Consider the following 18,633-nt stretch of genomic DNA (forward strand, 5'->3'; position numbering starts at 1 on the left):
TTCTTTTTCTTTTTTGTATAAGTTAAAGTCAATACAAATATAAAAAGGAAAGGTACTCTAGGTTCAGTGACATCCACAATTGTACATTATTTACAGCTAAAGCTTAGGGCGCAAGTTTTCAGCAAGGCGATGCCGGATGTCATGTAGTGTAGCTGCTCTGTGCTGAGCGCCGGTCGAGGCTGCATCTTCCTTTCTAGCGTCTCCCATGGTCGCTCTGGTGCTGCCATCTCTTCCTCTCCCGGTGTCAAGGCTGCTCCCCCCAAGGGGTGGTGGCCTGGGGCACCACTTGCTCCTAGTCCCAGAAGGTGTCCAGTCGAGACTAGACACCTTTGGGAGGGGCTTTTGGTACTGGTCCCGGCGCCGTGCTTAGGGTGGCCTTACCCACACTTCTCGCTGCTGCTCCAGCATTGGACTTGCTGCTCCGGGACTGGTACTTCTGGGTGGGGTAGTTGGGATGCAGCTGGTGGTCTGTGGTGGTTGGGGCATAGGCAGGTTGCTTGTCACACCTTTTGCTAACAGAGCCTTGGTTGGAGTCTAAGAGAATGGAGGAGGGCGTTTCTCTGGAGCCAGAATGGTTGAAGGTCGAGCCACTATCCTTGCTTTTCTCAACTGATGACTCCTTCTCTTTGAGGGCGCTGGTGGTGTCTGCAGGAGCTGATGGGGTGCTGGAAGAGCTCCCAAGAAGGCTTGTTCACTGTTTCTGTGTTCATCTCGGTATCTGCTTCCTGCTGGGGGGCGGTAGCTGCCTGCGTGCAGGACTTCACGGGCTCGGGCCAGTGGGCCTGCTGGCAGGGGTAGTCGCAGTAGCTGGAGTTCCAGCAGCAGTAGAAGAAGGCCTTCTTCTTGCAGTTGCCACACCACTGCTTCTTCTTGGTCTCGTCCACCGTCTGCTGCTTCTCAAATTCCAGCTGCTTCTTCACCTCGGCAGTGAGTCATCCTGCTCCTGCTCCGGGCTCTGGCGCATCTCGGCCATGGTCAGCTCCAAGCTGTGTTTCATCTCTGACGGCTCCTGCTGGTGCAACCGCTGCGGCTTCTCGATCTAAGCCCTCAGCCTGCGGATCTCCGCTATTGTGCTTCTAGCAGCGTTTTTGGAAAGATCGTTATATATTTCAGTCATCGTTCCTTTTATTGCATCCATCATTTTGCTAGTGTACTTGGCTATGTCTGCGGTAACATCGCAGAGACTGTGGTGATGGGCAGGTCAGCACTGAGCGAAGACGCAAGGGTGCTGCTGGTCCCGGTGTTGCTGATCAGGGGCGACAGCTGCGTGTGGGTCCCCAGGGTGATGGTGAAAGTGGATGGGCTCTGCGTGACCTCTTTCTGCTGGACAGTCGATGAGTTCCACACAACTTGCTGCACGGCCGGGGTTGTATCCTTCGGTAAAAGTGACCTCTGCTTTTTCACCGGGCTCCCTGTAGCAGCCATGGCCAGCGCCGTGATTGTGACGGTGGACACGGTGCTGGTGGTGGCTGGGACACCCGCTGTGGGGGTTGGAGCGGCAGAGCTCGTGAGCACCGGCATTCCAGGGGGGAGACTGACTGCCTGCTGGCAGTGGTGGGTGGTGGCCTTTATCTGCAGCATCCTGCTTGGGAGACAGTTCTGTGGGTTCCTCATTTTTTTTTTTTTTTTGGAACCTTCTGCCCAAAAGGGTCTTCTCATAAATCTGTGACAAGCTCGCTCTCTGAATTGGAGTCCAGGCCCAAATGTATGGTGGGGGAATCCATCTTGTCCTTTCAACTTGTCCCTCATGAGGTGCGGTGATGGTTTCATATTTTCTGCAAAGACCTTCTTGGGCTCAGGGCTGGCCTTGTCCTTAAACAGCCCTGGGTCTGCCTTCTCACTGACTGAAAAAGTGCTGTTCAGCTCCTCTTTAACCTTCACTGGGTTTGCATGCTTGGGTTTTTTTTGGACAACTGATGCCTCTTTGTCTACCCTGCTACCTCTTTGCCCTCGGGGTCTTCTGGTTCTTTCTTGGTTTTCTGTTCATCATCACTGATATATTCAATATTGCTACTGTCTGACTTCTCGGAGTCCTCTGAATCGTTGTGCTCCACGGCCATACAAATATCTTCTGAGATTTCATTTATGCCTAGCTGTGCTTTGCAGCTTTATTGTCATGTCCAGATTCAGCTGGAACCTGCTGCGAATCTGCCACTTGGGGGAGATGAGAGGAACTGGGGTGGCCTGCTGCAGGACCGCCTTGCTTTGCTTCGACCCAGGTTAAGGTTCAGGATGCTCCTGATCATGGGCATTTTGTCTATTTCCATCACGATTGGTGCTGGCGCTTGCAGAGAGAAAGGTTTCGGGCTGCCGGACAGCCTCCCTGCCTGTCCCCTCTTTGTGGGAGCTGGCGAAGCTGTGCTCTTCTCCTGGAAGTCCATGGACTCCTCACTGGCTCTGACATGGCTGGACGTGGCCTTCTTGTCTGCGTCCTGCTCCACGTCGGAGCCTGTGTGCACCAAGGAGTTCGTGCTCATGGGCCAGCGCGGCACGTCCGACAAGGAGATCCTGCCACCCACGCCCCACGCAGCATGGGCTTGCTCATCAGGATCTTGGGGGACACGGTCATGTCGAAGTCCAGCTTCACCTTGTTCTGCTTGCAGACCTTGGCATTGGGGTTGGATGGATGGAACAGCTTTGGGCACTGGCTATTTGACGTGTACGGCATCCTGAACAGAGAGTAATTAAAAACCCCAAACTTCCGGCAGATGTTCTCCATGTAAACCTCCACCTCTTGCATGGCACTGTTGAACATGCTTTTTGTCTTTTTCACAGAGAAGGGAATTGCTTTAGACATGAGGTAGCAATTGTTTCTTGCAACCCAGACCCTGTCGTGTTGTCCAAAGAAAGAGCATTGACCTGCCCATCTTTATCCCGCAGAGCTCTTGCAGGCCCCAATGGAAAACCCTTCAGTTTTATCCAGACCAAAGGACATGGATTGCTACAAGGCTCGCAAAACCAGTTACCTCATTTTTGGCAAGCAGTTAGATAACATTCTGGACATACTTGTATCTCATTCATCTCATGTTCACAGATTCTGATGACTATTTTCGCAGTTTGTGATTACCCCATTGTAAATGATGCAGTTGTGCAAAACCCACTTTGCATCGGCCAGGAAGACTTCAGTGCAACCATACATCTTCTTTTTAGCATTCTTTTCCAAAGTACAAAGATCCATTGGATGGAAAATAGACTCGGCATAGTCAAGATGCTGTTCCACTGGAATGGGCCTCTGGAAGGCGTCTGTCCCTGGCTGCATCATCTTCTGAATGGCAAATTTGAGCAGCCAGGATGGTTGCTCAGTGGTCAGCATGGTCATAGCTTTATTCTGGGTCTCAGTGCATTCTGCCATAGTAATCTTCTTACATTCAGGACAAAACCAGTCCCCCTCTGGTTCCGATATCAGTCTCAGACACTTAGTGTGATAAACCTGGGGACAGAGCTCACAGTGAAGGACTTGGCCTTCCCAGTGACAAACCCAGCAGTAGAAATCATTCTGTCCATCCTGCTCCTTACTGCTACTGTTCACTAAGCCAGGTTTCTTTTTCTTTTTAATTTGGCTTGAGGTCACGTCCTGAGGCGAATGACCATTGGAGGAATGCAGAGGGAGGGGAACTTTCTTTTCTGGGCCATTCTGTCTGCAGCACCAGGATCTCTGGAGTGAGTAGAGATCTCCATGCCCTGTACCACCTCCTGTTCTGTCTTTATTTCCTCTTCAGCCAAGCTCTGTGGATGTATTGTTAACACTGTGTAATGTCAATACTTATGAAATGTGGAGGAGAGGCTCCTAGTTCTCACCCAATTTTTCTTCTCATTATCACCTAAACCCTACAGTCTAACAGCTATTTCAATAGCACTTACAGTGCATTAGGTATTATAAGTAATCTACAAATGATTTAAGGCATACATGAGAACTGTGTAGGGTCTATGCAAATACTATGTACCATTTTCTACCAGGGACTTGGGCATCATGGATCTTGATACCACAGGGACAGAAGAATATCCTGGACCCAGATTCCCCTTCAGATACCAGGGAAGGCAGTACAGGGGAGAGCAGTGGAAACACTCCTCCCCGCTCCCCGCCTCATGCTTCTCTTCAGGAATGCAGACTAGAAAGTAACTGTGAAGTTTTCTTCTCCCCTCCATGCAGGTACCTGGTACCAAGCTGAGGTGACTTACCTGGCAGAATCCTAGCAAAGCAAAACCGGGTGTGACAGGCCAGCTTGCCTGTGTCATTGTGTCAGATCAGATTACCTCTCAGGGTTACAAGGAGTGTAGTGAGGGTCAGCTAAGACAGATGGTGACCAATGAGTATGCAATTTAAAGAAAACAATGCTGCAAAGGTAAATTATGGTGATATAATTAAAATATTCAGGTACAGAGTCAATAACAGAAGCAGCCAAAATTATGAGTAGGCACAGGAGGAAAAAACGCTTGGGAGAAAGATTGGAACATGTGTGAGTAGAGAGCCCAAGAAAGAAGCTGTGTCACAGGGCTGGCCAAATAACTCAGCAGATTAAAGCACCCACAAATAGGCACAGGAGCCAGGGGCTCAATCACCAGGCCTGCTGTGCTGGCCCTGCCCCCGGGGCATGCTGAGATGGTGATTGAGACTGTGCATGGTGGCGCGTGCCTGTAATCCCAGCTCTTGGGAGGCTGTAAAGAGGTGGAGCACTATGAGTAGGATCTATTAGTGAGACCCTGAACACCCTGTAGATCCTTCCCTAAAATTAAAAAAAAAAAAGAAGAAGATGTGTCAGGGGGCAGAAAACATGGGCATCCTTGAACAGATGGTATGGATAGGGTAATGAATACAGTCTTTCATTAGTTTGCTTTTTTACAATGAAATACCCAAGCAACAAACTTGGAAAGGGGAAAGGTCTATTGAGCTCACCAATTTGGATGTTCAAAGACAGCAGGTCAGTTTGAGTGAGGGTGGTAGATGGTGACACATTACAGTGTGAGTGTGTGTGTTGGATTAAGTGATTGAGTGGTGACAGCTTGACCCAGGAAACAGTGAGACAGAGAGAGAGACAGAGAGAGAGACAGAAACAGAGAGAGAGAGAGAGAGAGAGAGAGAGAGAGAGAGAGAGAGAGAGAGTAGGGTTCTGAAGTCCCTTTGGAGGGCATACTCCCAATAACCTAAGACATTCCTGTGAGGTCTCATATCTTTCAGTTCCACCCCTTCCCAGCAGAGCCACCCTGGGAGCAAGCATTTAGCACACAAGAGTTTGGGGCATTGGCTACCTAAGCCATAGCAGAGACACATACCCTTAATGTAGCTGCTGAGTGAACCCTGATGACTGTTCCAACATTTATGCCACGGTCCACCCAGATTCTTGACCTTCAAGGCTCAGGATCATCTATGAGAAGAAAAATGGCAGCATTACAGGCAGAGGGAGAGGACTGAAGGCTAGAGTCAGAGGATACCTAGAAACTTGCCAGGGTAACTATCAGGGGAAGACAAAGTGACTCAGAAGCCAAAAGAAATGTGTGACAGGAAATTGATCAGACCCATACAGAATGTTTCTCAGCACATTTAGATTTTCTGCACAGTACTGCAAAGATGCTTGCTTCCTACAGGGTCTTATTTTCAATGAACTCAGTAGATCAAGACTTGTTCTTGAGGGGATCTCAGCATGAGACAGTGGACCTCTGAGCCTCGCCTGTTCATTTGCTAAGTTTCATTGATTCCAGCGTCTTTATGCTCCTTGGCCTCCCACTGATTTCTTCTTTCATTCAGATTTTCCTCTTCTTTCTGCCTGCCTTATTGAAACAGCCTCCTACATGGTCTCACCTCCTGTGGGTCTTACCACCTTCTAATCCTTCTCCTCCCATCTTCTGGGCTGATCCTCAGCATCCACTAATCTGATCACCTTTCACAGCTGTCTAAAATTCCACTGGTGCTCTGACATTGGGGAAGTGTTCTCAGAACGCCCTTCATCTTTCATCACTCAAGAAAGATGCTGGCATACAGACTCCCTCTGAGACTTCCATTCAGCAGGTTGGGTCCAGAGGCCCATAGTTTATGTCATGAATATACACCTTGCTTGACTCTTCTGATGAATTGAGATCAGTGTGGGAGGCTGTGTACTCTAGAGCTTCATGCTGGTTATGCAAGGGCTCCGTGGTGCCCCATTTACCTCTCTGCTCTGTGTCCTCACAGCTGAGCTGCATCCCTGGGCCTTGATTATCCGAGCCCAGCCATGCTGGGCGCCAGAACACAAATGCAACCCTGAAGGTCTGTTTGGCATGGCAACAACTGGGCAGTTTCATCTACAAACCGGTCACTCAATTCCACAGTGGGAGAAGATGGGGCCAGGGATGCACCTGCTTTGGAGAGATTTTTTATTTTTTATTGTTCTTTGTTACAAAAAATGAGAAAATAGCAGACTGCAGGTAGCAGGGGGCAAAGTAATTTAAAAACATGTATAAATAACTTGTGGCATTCACTGCCTGCGCTTGTTCTGAGACAAATAGCTTTGTAAGTAAACCAAGATGAACCAAACATGATGGTAGCAACACCAGAACTAGCTGTGCTGTGATTCTGTGAACTGTATGCACCTAAAATTTCAAAGCTTCAGATGGTGCAATCATGAAGTTTCCAAAACCAGCTGCTCAGAGCCCCAGCACCACGAGATTTTCTCTGCCGCCCATTTGTCCCCATCCCAGGCCCTAACTTGATCCCTATCCTCACCTGCACACTTTCCCTTGAATTCATATGTGGCTTACTTGCTTTCAAGATGGTAAATCATCTCATAGATCAGTGGCTGCTAGGACCTCAGTGACTTATGCTAACTTCCTTCAGGGACTTGGTGTTTACTTTTATCAAGGAAATTTGGGAGACAGAACTTGACTAAAGAATGACAACTAAACAAAAAAGGGGATACAGATGAATGTCCATTTTGTATCTGTGTATTCAAAGTGGTTAGGATAGATATATAGTTACATTCTCTTAATGAATAGAGGGATTTGTTCTAATAACGTTTGTAAATAGGATATCAAGTCTGCATCTTGTACAGCAAATAACCACTAGGAAGAATGTATGCAATGTGTTAATTATTGAAACTGTCCTACCAATTTGGTTTGAAACCGTCTCATTGCTATTTGTTTCTCAATAAAATTATGGAAAAAAATTTTATATATGGGTGGAACTTTGTGGGAGGGTGGTGGACTTGAGGAAAGGTTATTATCGTCGGCCACCTGATGTACTGCAGAACTTATCCATGTTTCTGGCACACAGTGGGTACTTAACATGGCTCATAAAATGACTGGCTTCTGATGTCTGGATCCCTCTTGAAATTTTCTTTCTTTTTTTCAGCTGCTAGGTGCCACTGCAACCATTATTGTGACAAAGAGAATTAAACATACATTTAATGAAAATGGTATAAGTTTATTTTGTATTTTTCTGAAGACCTAATTTAAATAGTTCTTATATTTTAAAACCCAATATCAGATTATATATTTCTGACTTTGGGTTTTTATTTTTTATTTTTTATGTATTTAGTACAGGGTCTACAAGGTCTCACTATAGATTGGACTCATAGTGATCCTCCTATTTTCAGCCTCCCAAGAGCTGGAGTTACAGGCATGCACCACTACGCCCAGTCTCAATCGCTGCCTCAGCACGCCCCAAGGGCAGGCCCAGAATGGCACACTGGGGATCGATCCTCAGTCCCTGCATCTGCCTAAGCAGGCACTTTAATTTGCTGAGCTATCTGGTTGGCCCTGGGGTTTATAACTGATCTAAGATTTAATAAACTACTACCTCTAACCTACTCCTAGTGTAAATATCTTAGACTAGGAATTTGTCTCATCTCTCAATTCCTCTTGCCTCCAGTGCAAGTAGAGTTCTTAGCCAGGAGTCATAGGTTCCAGTGTGCTTTTTTTCCTCATGGCCTGTTGGGTAGACTGGCTGGAGGACTCCTCACTATTTCTGGTGTTATCAATCTTCAACATGAGCGGAGTGGGCCACTCTCTGCATCAGCTTTTTAGGGCCGATGCCATGGATGGTTCGTGATAACAGCAGAAATTTATCTTTTCACAGTTCTGGGGATAAGAAATCTAAAGTTGAGGTGTGACTGGGCTGTGTTCTCCCTGAAATCTCTAGGAGAAAACTTTCCTTGCCTCTTCTGGCTTCTGATGGTGGCCAGTGATCTTTGGCATCCCTTGGCCTATAGATGCACCAGACCAGTGTCTCTGCCTATGTCTTCACAGGGCATTCTCTCTCTGGGTCTCTTATGTTTGTTTTCTTATAAGAACACTGGTCCTTGGATTAGAACCTGGTGATCCAGTATGACCTCATCTTAACTATTTCTACCTGCATTAAACCCTATTTCCAAATAAGGTCACCTGCTGGGATTCTAGGTAGACTTGAATTTGGGGAGGAAACTGTTCCACCTAATACCTAATCCAGTGTCAATTCTGTCCTCAATTTCTAAGTTTCACATCAATTGGCCCCATGCAAGTGGCCCCCTCTACAACAACTATTTCCTTTTTTGTATGGCTTATTTCTTGCTAATGGTCTTTAGATATTTAAAAAGATAGTAAAACATTATCCTTCTGACCTTCCCAGAGCAGGAACCAGACACTCGTAGGCTAAGAAGCCTGGGGCAGACAATGACACATGTTTCCATAACTATTTCCTCAGCTTTCTTAACCAGGGGTCTAGATACCTAAGCTCCTATGGCCAATTCAGATTGTTAGCAGATAGAGAACTCAAAGACCCAGTACTCCTGGCCAGCATTCCTGTACTTTTATCATTTAACTAGCAGTTGGGTTTTGGTCAGTCCTATGACATAGTATTTACTTTTTCATGATAAATTCTAAGACCCCCTTGTCTTTTGGACTGAGCCAATGCCAGTGCATTCTTCCACAGATGGAAGAAGCTGTGAGAATCTATGTGGACAATGTTGTGCTAATTTTCTCTTGAGCATTACTGGGATATCTAACCCATGTTTTCTCTTATCCTCATGCCCTTTTTACAGTATTGAACTCATGGCCTTTTCACTGATCTACAGCCCAAATCTTTGTTTTCTTTTTTTATTGTGAGATGGGAGCTTGCTAAATTCCCCAGCTGGGACTCAAACTTGTGATCTTCTTGACTCAGTCTCCCAAAGTGCTAACCTTACAGGCACTTGCCTCTGCACCTTACTTTGGTCATATGACTTTACTCGCTTGCATTGAATTTCATTTAAAGTCCTCTTGTACTTTCTTTTAGGTGTGAGTGTGCCCTTTGATTTTCTGTGCCAACCTGTTCCACTCCAGGTTGCAAACATCCTCTCTGAAGTGTGGTTGCACTTGTTTCTGTTTTCTCACCAGGTGTGAACTGTGTTGGCCTTGGCCAGGGTCCTCCATGATTACTAACCTGGCATTGACTTCCTAAGTGTTGATGTTTTCTTCTCCCAGGATCTTTCTTTTAATTTGTGAGCTTCAGGACCCCACACCCCAGCTATGGAGAGACTGTCACACTGGTTCTTGAGGCACACTCAGGAATCGCATGAAGTCTGGGACTGCCAGTACTAGCTTTAGCACTGCAGGGGGCCAGAGAAGCTTGGACTTATTTCCACACTCCTCCATAGACTCAAAAGTCATTCTGACCTCTAGCTGTCTAACACTACACAGGGTTTTCCCATTTGCTATTCTACCTCAGTATATCTAGCTTGTTCTATCCATTAAATGCTTTCTTTACAATCCTTTTGCTCCCTTTACCTCCCTATATTTTTCAAAAATTAAAACATGTTTTTCTAAACTGAATTCCATAGGGTTATTTTCCACTGTGTTTAGTCTATTTGTATTATTATTCTACCTGTACTAGTTCCCAATGGAGCATGAATATTTCCAATCACTTCCAAATCATTAATAAAACTATGGAGAAAGACAGGTTCTTATCCCAAACCCTGTGGCACCAATTAGACACTTACCCTCAGATGGGCTCCTTGGCAATTTGTCATTACCCTATGGTCTTTCAGCCAGTGTTTAATCAATGAGGCTGGGTCTTGTCCAGGCCAATTTTAAACTAAGTTTCCAGGGAAGCTTTCTGGAGATAAATTGCATCATTGAAACTGTCTACTCTCCAGCAGTCCTTCCAACTGCTCAGGCTGGGGGCCCATGAACATGCCAGGCCATTTAATTGGCTCCAATACTTGCTCAAGGTGGTAGCATCTATCTCTTTCCACCTTTAACAAGCTTCTCTCTTTCTCGAGGAAAGGAAGTAGAGGGAGAAGCAAATTGTTGGGGACAGTTCTCTTCTGTATTATGAGTAACTAAAACATTGTCTAGATGTGTTTGTAAGGCATGGTATACGGTCTCCTCTGGGCAAGGTTTTGCTCACCTAGATCTGCTTCCTCAGACACATGCAAGTGTACAATACTCCTGCAGGGGGAGGTCCTCACCTCCCCCTATTTTATCCTCCTATTCCCCACCACACTGAAGGAATAGGAGGATAAAAATCACAATTATTGAGCATCAATTATATTTTAAAACTTGTAGCAGAGATGCCCACACAAAGTAAGGGTGCCATAGCCTACCCTTTCAGACAGATGTAAGTCTGAACTGTAGGACTCAATGGTCAGTTTATCCATCTTTTGCTTTACCATCTGTCCACACTGGAGCTTATCAAACATAAACACATGAAATTACCTTATCATGGTGAAATTTTAACTTTTTTTCAAATCAGCCCTGCTTTCAGCTAGGTTAGGTTATCTGAATGACATGTCCCATAGTTGTGTTTCTTTTCTTTTCTTTTTCTTTTTTGTTTTGCATTTTAAGGAAAGGTCTACAGGATGTTCAGGGTCTCACTACTAAATTGGACTTCTAGTGATCTGCCTGTTGACAGCCTCCCAAGAGCTGGGATTATAAGCATGCACCACCACACCCAGTCTCAATTGCCATCTCAGCACACACCGAGGGTGGGGCCAGCACAGCAGGCTAGGGGATTGAACTCCTGGCCCCTGTGTCTGCTTGCAGGTGCTTTAATCCACTGAGCTACTTGGCCAGCCCTCCATAGTTACATTTCTTAGGTGGATTATTTAAATGAGAAACACTTGAGGGAGAAGCCTAGATATTAAAGAGCCAGCTCTAGCATTAGGCATGCAGGGAGACCACAAAGAAGTAAAACACTCCAAAATCAACTTTCCAGCCATGCTTTCCAGGTCATTGCTCCATGTATCAAAATCACTTGCATCACTAAGTTATCTATTTTCTACATGGCATCGTAGACATATTTGATTGCAGATTCTGGATATGGATCTGAATTTTAATAAGCATTGTTAGGTGGTTCAAAGCAGGAGTACTAAATCTGGGTTTACAGATCTACTAGATTAAGATTTTCAAGCTTTAGTGTGCATAAGGCTCATCCAGAGGGTGCAGAACCTATAGATACTAGAGAATCACTCATAATTTTTTTCCCCAACTATGGGATGGGACTGATAGACTATGATGTTAATTAGCATCCTGGATCTTTCTGATGTGAGTGGTCCAAGCGGTTCCCTGTGAAAACTCTCGAGTTCTCAGGAGTTCTATGTCTTGCCATCGTCATACTCAAAACTTTGCAGGTGCCTCTGTGGCATTTTGTGGTGATGGGGGGTCTCCTTTTTCTTGTGTCAGATTCTAAAGGTGCTAAAACCAAGAAAACATTAAGATTCATGACTGTAGATGTAGGCCTTCTTACCAGTTGCAACAATTTCTTTGTGTGTATGTGTGTGTGTCTGTCTGTGTGTATACATTTCAGGAAAAGACAAAGGGAGAAAAAGAAAGCTATCACCAGCCAGCCACTGAAGAATCTGTTCCCTCAGGTGAGCTCTTTGTTACGCAAATGATGTATAACCCTGTCCTATCACAAGCTCCAAGACAGGAACTTAACCCAAAGGCATCCAGTTCCAAGGTTCTGATTCATTTCTCTCACTGCCCAGCCTTTGGGTATTACTTGAGGTAGCCAACTTTAAAAGAATAAAAAAAACCCAGTAACAATAATTTTGTTTATATCACTAAAAATGCTGCCCCTGGAAATACATTTTTCTGTCATCACTGTTATGCTGCAAATCCTCTAAACTGTCTCTTATGCAGAACCACTTTTCTCTTTTCTAGAACTTTGGGATGAAACTCAGCCTTGCTCCTGTTACATGTGAAAGACACAGAAGGCAGAAGAGGCTCAGTCCTGGGGTACCTCCAGGGCCTGCACATATCCCAGGAGAGGAAGGAACAGCACTTCCTCGAGTTCATGGTCAACACACCCAACTGCCACTGTGTACAGGCCAGGGAGACAGGGGTGGGGTGGGGACTTGGGGCGCACAGCGAAGCATGCTGCAGAAAGGGGGAACTTTTTCTACTCCCCAGGGCTGTCCCACAAATGGGGACAACTTCCCAAGCCACCAGCCTAGAGGCTGGCTCTCGGGTGTGTCCAAGGAAGCTCCCTTGGCTATAGCTGGACTCACATTCCTGCTGGCTCTGTTTCCTAGCAATTCTTTCCTTGATGGGGACTCCTTTATTTCTTTTCATTTTTAAAAATATCCATACAGTTTCTAAACATACTTCCGTGAAGACTCACTGTCTGAAATGCATTACTTTTACTGTCCTCTAGGCCTTAGCTAGGGGCTATTCTAAGTTTGCATGCCCTTCCTTCCAGCGTTCGCTTATTTGGCCTCTGCCCTTGCCTTGCCCACCACCACATTCACTCCCTACCTGTGTCCCCCACTCCTTCTCCAGAGTCCCGCCCTGCCGATGGCCATGTCCTTGTTTGTCTACCACCTTCCCCTGTTACCACTGGCTCCTGGGGCAGCCTGATGGGTTGCAAGAGCACAGGGGTCCTGTGGTTCTCCCGTGGTGTGCGTGTGATCTCTGCACAATCGATTCCTACCATTTGTATGCTGTGGCTCCGGTTTCAGGCTGGCAGGGAGGGAGTGATAATGGTTGTCCCTGTCGCTCTCTTCCTCACTGTGTTCGAGCCACACCAGTTTCCTGACTGGGTCTTGAAGCTAAGGAGCCCACTCCTGCCTCTGGGCCTCTCTGCTCCTCCTTCTGCCTGCAACAATCCTCTCCCAACGTCCGCGGGATCCGCATCACTTCCTCTTTCCTAAAACGCCCCACATCAGCAGATGCTTCATATATAGCTGTTGAATGAATGAAAAACTTATTAGTCTTTCTAATGAAAGACTTAGAACAGGGGCACAAGAGGCGAAATGGATATTTTATCCACAGTTCTCGAGCAGTAGAACTAGGATACTGACTCGGTCTCTGTCACGCAGGTCGTGTCTTTCCTCTGCCCAGCTGCGTCGATCAACCCCATGTACAGTGCTCTGCTCTCAGGGCCACTGCATCTACAGGACAGACGGGGATGCTCAGAGTCTGACCTTCAGCAAGGATTAAAGGTCATCATGACTTGTGTCTTAAATATCTGAATCTTCTTCATTATGCCCTAGCCATGCTGCCTTAATTCAGGTCTTCAAAAGCGCTACCTCAGAGCACTTGCACATGTAGTTTCTGGGAACTCTATTTGCCTAACTCTTCACTTGACTGACTTATTTTCATCCTTCAATCCACAGCTCACAAAGCTTTCTTTCTTTCTTTTTTTTTTTTTTCCACAAAGCTTTCTTGAGGAAAAATCTCCCATTATCTGTGATGGCCTGAATGATTACATCTTCCCCAAAATTCATCAGTGTGGTAACACTAAGGAATGGGGTGCTGGGATGTGACTAGGTCATCAGGACTCTGACTTTGTGAGTAAAATTAGTGCCCTGTAGAAATGACCCCCAGGACTTGTTTATCCCCTCCACCCTCTGAGGACGGGACAGAACATAGTGTTTATGTACCAGAAAATGGCAAGGCCCACACTGGGCATCAAATCTACTAGCACCTTGATCTTGGGTCTCCCACCTTGGAACTGTGGAACTAAATTTCTGTTGTTTATAAGCTACCTAATGAATAGTTCATTATAGAAGCCTACACAGACCAGGCACTCCACATGTGAGAAAGGATTCAGGCTTTTTTTTTTCTTTCGTATTTGTCATTATTTTCTTGCGATTATTTGTTTGGTCATTCTCTTTGGGACAGGGCCATTTCTACTTTGGTCATCATTGTAAAATTAATGCTAACCCTGGGTCTGTAGTGAAAGGGATCAACAGATAACCCTATTATCAAGTAAGTCTATTATCAAACAAAAAGCAAAAGCTTTCGGAATTAGATATCATTTATGTATGTCATCAGAATCACAGCCTGAACGCCTTGTGTCTAAAGCATCAACTCATAGCAGGCAAAAGGTCTTCTGAGCCAATCACAGTTTGGGTGTAAAGTCCTCAAAATATGTTTCATGTTTGTGCATTTTCCATTAGGTCTGCTTGTCAAATAGATTCCAGGCAAGTCACTTGATATGTCTTCATCACAGTAAAAATCCAGACACCAAGATTATAAATTATACTGTAGGTCCTTACTTATAAATTAAGTATAGTGAGCTGTGCTGTGATAACATCTATGTCAATATCCAACTCATACCTTGTTTATATTCTATCCCATTCTATTTTACATAAAGTGGAATTTGAAACATTTTAGAACAATGAAAAAATATTTATTGATAACATATCCAATGTCTACCCCTAGGAAGCATGTAGAAGTGTCCCAAGACCATGACTCTATTCTTAGACTGTTGTATACCACACAGTTGTATACCAAATGATTCTGCATCATTTTGTACTCAAATTCCTTAGTATATGTATTGAGCAAGACACCCAGGAGGTAAAACTGAACCTGGAAGGAGGAAAATAAATGTATTGGAGTCTTATGGAAGAGAATATGAAATCTAACTGGACTTTGAAAGATGGGAGGAGAATAAATCAACATATTTATTGAGTGCCTACTGTGCAAAGAATACAGTACTAAATACTATGAGGGACACAAAGAATTATAAGACAGGGTCTTTGCCCTTAGCAACTTTATAATCCAGTTGTAGAGACATGACATAAATCAGTGAAAAGTTAAATAACATTATGAGAGAGAAATAGCAGTTAAAGACAATGGCATCATAGGCAATGTCATGAAGCATTATGTGATTAACTGCACAATGAATGATAGAGACAATAAAAACTTTAACAGTTCAAAAAGGTGGGTTGAGGAGGCTTCCCAGAAGACATAGTACTTAAACTTGAGTTAGAAGACTGGGTGAAATTGGCTAAGAAGATGACAGAAGATGCTGGAAGACATCATCGAGGAAGAAGAGTGGAGGATGGCATAAGCAGAAGTGTAGAAGCAGGGCAGAAAAGGAAGAACTGAGATCAACTGAACTGTTAGGAATAAAGCTGAGGAAGAGACTATGTAGTTTATATATTACCCCCATGGAATTAGGAGCCACAACAGATTTTGTGCAGTGGACAATGCTTTAGAAGTGGGTCTGTCCTATAACTTGAATGTTTCAAGCCTGGATTTTGGCAAGAGTCAGTAACCCCTACTTATTTGTATACTAATTTATGGAGCCCTTTTCATAGCCAGATGTGGGCTAAGATTTTGAAAATGCAAAGATCAATAAGACAGGTCTTTTGACTTCAAATTTCTTACAGGGCCAAGTGGTACAAAATATATTCGGTAAGCAATTTTAGAAAGTCTATTACCTTCCTGGAATAGCAGACAATACCATCAAAAGAAGCTTAGGAAACAGGAGTGGGGCCTTCAGATTTCAGTGATATGGAAAAAGAAGCAGTTCAATGTAGGTGAAATAGGGTCCAGAGAATGACTGTCACAAAAATGTTGAAAATGCAAAGGAAGAGCTAGCACAGAAGCTCGGAGCAAAGACCCGAGTGAGCAATGCAGGTTAGAGAGAGCACAGTTAAAGCAGATATCCAAAAAGAGACTATCAACAAAGAAGAGACAGAGGCAGGAACCTAAAACTTAGGCTGCAATTGCATTTCAAACTGGTGAATAAGACATCAATTAAGATGTCTTAACACACAGAGGCAGGGCAGAGTTGGGACAGTGTATGTCATCCAAAGGAAGCAGGATATGCAACTTTTCAAAAGTGGGGTAGGGCTTTTTTCCAGAGTTCAAGGTTGCAAGTGATTAAGGAAAGACCATGGAGGGTCTAGTCAGGCGATGAACTCTCTGGTAATGGGACTTCTTGGAGAAACATCGAATTATCATGTTATGTATAGCACAGAAAATTCCCTAAACTTGGTAGTAAATTAAGCCAGTTAAATTATATTATTTCAATTAGAATGCTTGTCAAGAAAAGTGAAGTTACTCATGCTATGCAGAAATTCACAGTGTTGTTAGTAACAAAGTCTAGAAATCTAGACATTTATAAATAACCTATCCTTTTTAAACTGAGAATGTATTTTTGTATCAAGAATAACATATTTCTTAAAATAATAATTTTGTATTTATTGACTTGCCTTTGGAGAAGAGTGGACAAGGAAAGGCAGCTCACCTGGACAGTATTTGGGCACTGGACATAACTTCCAGTCTGTAGTGTGCCTTTGGACACAACTCTGTGGCTTGTATGAGCGTCATTAGTACCAGTGTAAGGAAATGAAGAGACCTGGGTGCGTTCAATGAGCTATCACCTCTAATGTGACAATATTTCTACAGTGCTCGGATCTTATAATTAAAGATTGAGAGCTTCTGGAGGACTAGGAGCAAGATCTAATATACTAATAAGTATTTAATACTTTTTTATACAAATAAACTGAAGGAGGCCTTCATGAATTAAGTGTAATTTCAGTGGAGCAGAAATCGTGTTTCACTCACTAGCCATAAATATAAGATTAGGAAATAGGGGCCAAATCTAAGGGGGTGACTTTTGCAGTAGCCTTCATTTCTGTGAATGGCCATTGCAATACAGCACGCTTCCGTGCTCTGCTGAGTGATTTAGATTAAATGTCACAAAGCTCTTCCTGGCAATAAAGACTAATAGATACTGAAGTGAGTTGACAAAAGGAATGTGGATGGTAGATCTCTGAAAGTGCTTGAAAAGTAGAAGCAATCCATATTTGAGATTTGAGTCATTTTCCTGTCCCTGGATACAGTGATCCAGACCTCTGGATCACATTTCTCTTGGGACATGTATTTGAATGAATCTTGGGAGATCTTGCGTACCTATTGACCATGCTGAGGATGCAAACTCTCCACAACAGATGACTTCATGTGTCCCCAGTAAACTGTAGCCTTTGAATGTCAGGAAGTAAGGTGCCACTAGTGAGGGTGAGCAGGCTGGAATGGCAAGCGTGCTTCCGATGGCCACACCAGCTCTCTTTCCAGTTATAGGTAAAACATATTTCCTCATCTTCCTCACAAGAAGACACACTGTCATCCCTTATTGTGAATTATGAAATATCTTTTTCAACCAAAGACATGGGGAATGGAAATGGTGGACTTGAGTACACTATATTTCACTTTGCCAATTCTCCCTTGACTTCCTCTCTACTGTTTGTTTTCATCCACGTATAAATAGCCTTGCACTGTGGTCAGACATTTACTATAAGTATTACCTGAGCTTTGACAATGGTTTCTTCTCTTGACAGGCAATGTTCTGCTAAGAAAAATGCTAGAGGAACTTTAACACAAATTCACTTCCTCCTCCCACTTGGCCTCAATCTGGACTTTCTCTTTTTTTTCTCTTTTGTTGGCTTCCTGCTCTCTTTTTTCCATTTCATTGCATCCTCCAATTTTATTTTCAAAGATGCTTTGAACACAACAAAAATACTACCAGAGCCAGTTATAATAGCACATGGATTTTGTTATGTTATGTAGATTCTCCTCTTAGTCTGAACATCTCAGATTTACCTCTGAAAGGTAAAAGGAATTAATCTGATCATTTATCTCTCTTCCCCCCTTCTACTCAGGAGAATATTTTTCCCATCCCTGAGTGTGCCTATTTTTATTCTATGTCTTCTGAACCCTTGTTTAAACTGAAAATATTGATAAACTCCACTTCAAGCTCAGCACTCATTAACAGAGCCCTAGCTCACTGCAGTACAGGTGTATGTGAATTCATAGGATTCCTTTGGGGCCAGTAGCAGTGAGATACAGAGGTTATGTGGAGAGAAGAAAGACATTAAGAACTGATTTGAATGCTCTGGACTTCTGAGACACAGGAGTGGGAGAGAGGATGAATTCTGAGGAATTATCTACGGGCATCCCCTAGATCAGCAGGAGTCAGTGGTGGCGAATGTGAGCTTGCAATCAGGCTGGCCATGTTCTCCTGCAGTTCTAGATCTCATCAGTGCCTTAATCATGGGCAAGGTCCTTCAGTGCTCTAAGTAGTTTGCCATGAAACTGGGGCAGTGATGGTTTTCATCTTACAAGGTATGGAGAACAATCAGTTAATGCCTATAAAAGCACGTGGGACGGTGCCTTTCATATGGGAAGCGATTGAAGAGCAGCAGTGCTCGTTGCATGCTGTCCCTCTACTAATGTCCACCTGAAGTCAGCACATTGTGAAAAACTGTCTTTTTCAGTTATATCCTTGAGAAAGTCTTGCTTCATGAAAATGATGTTCAGAACCATCCATCAGGTTTAGAAAGAAAGAAGTCAGGGCAAGGACAGTTTATCCTGTAGGTGATCCTTAAAATTCTGGGTCACAGAGTTTCCTGCTACCCTGCGCCGGCGGGACCAGTCCCAGCCCAGGCGCAGCGTGGGCCGGACCCTCTCCCA

The 18,633-nt window shown here is 44.4% G+C and overlaps 1 pseudogene; it reads right to left on the reverse strand.

Moving 5' to 3' along the window:
- Positions 1-292: 292 nt before the first annotated feature.
- LOC101589741 lies at positions 293-3,774 on the reverse strand (annotated as a pseudogene).
- Positions 3,775-18,633: the final 14,859 nt, after the last annotated feature.

Source organism: Octodon degus, unplaced genomic scaffold (genome assembly GCF_000260255.1).
Source record: "Octodon degus isolate 3935 unplaced genomic scaffold, OctDeg1.0 scaffold00012, whole genome shotgun sequence".
Taxonomy (NCBI): domain Eukaryota; kingdom Metazoa; phylum Chordata; class Mammalia; order Rodentia; family Octodontidae; genus Octodon; species Octodon degus.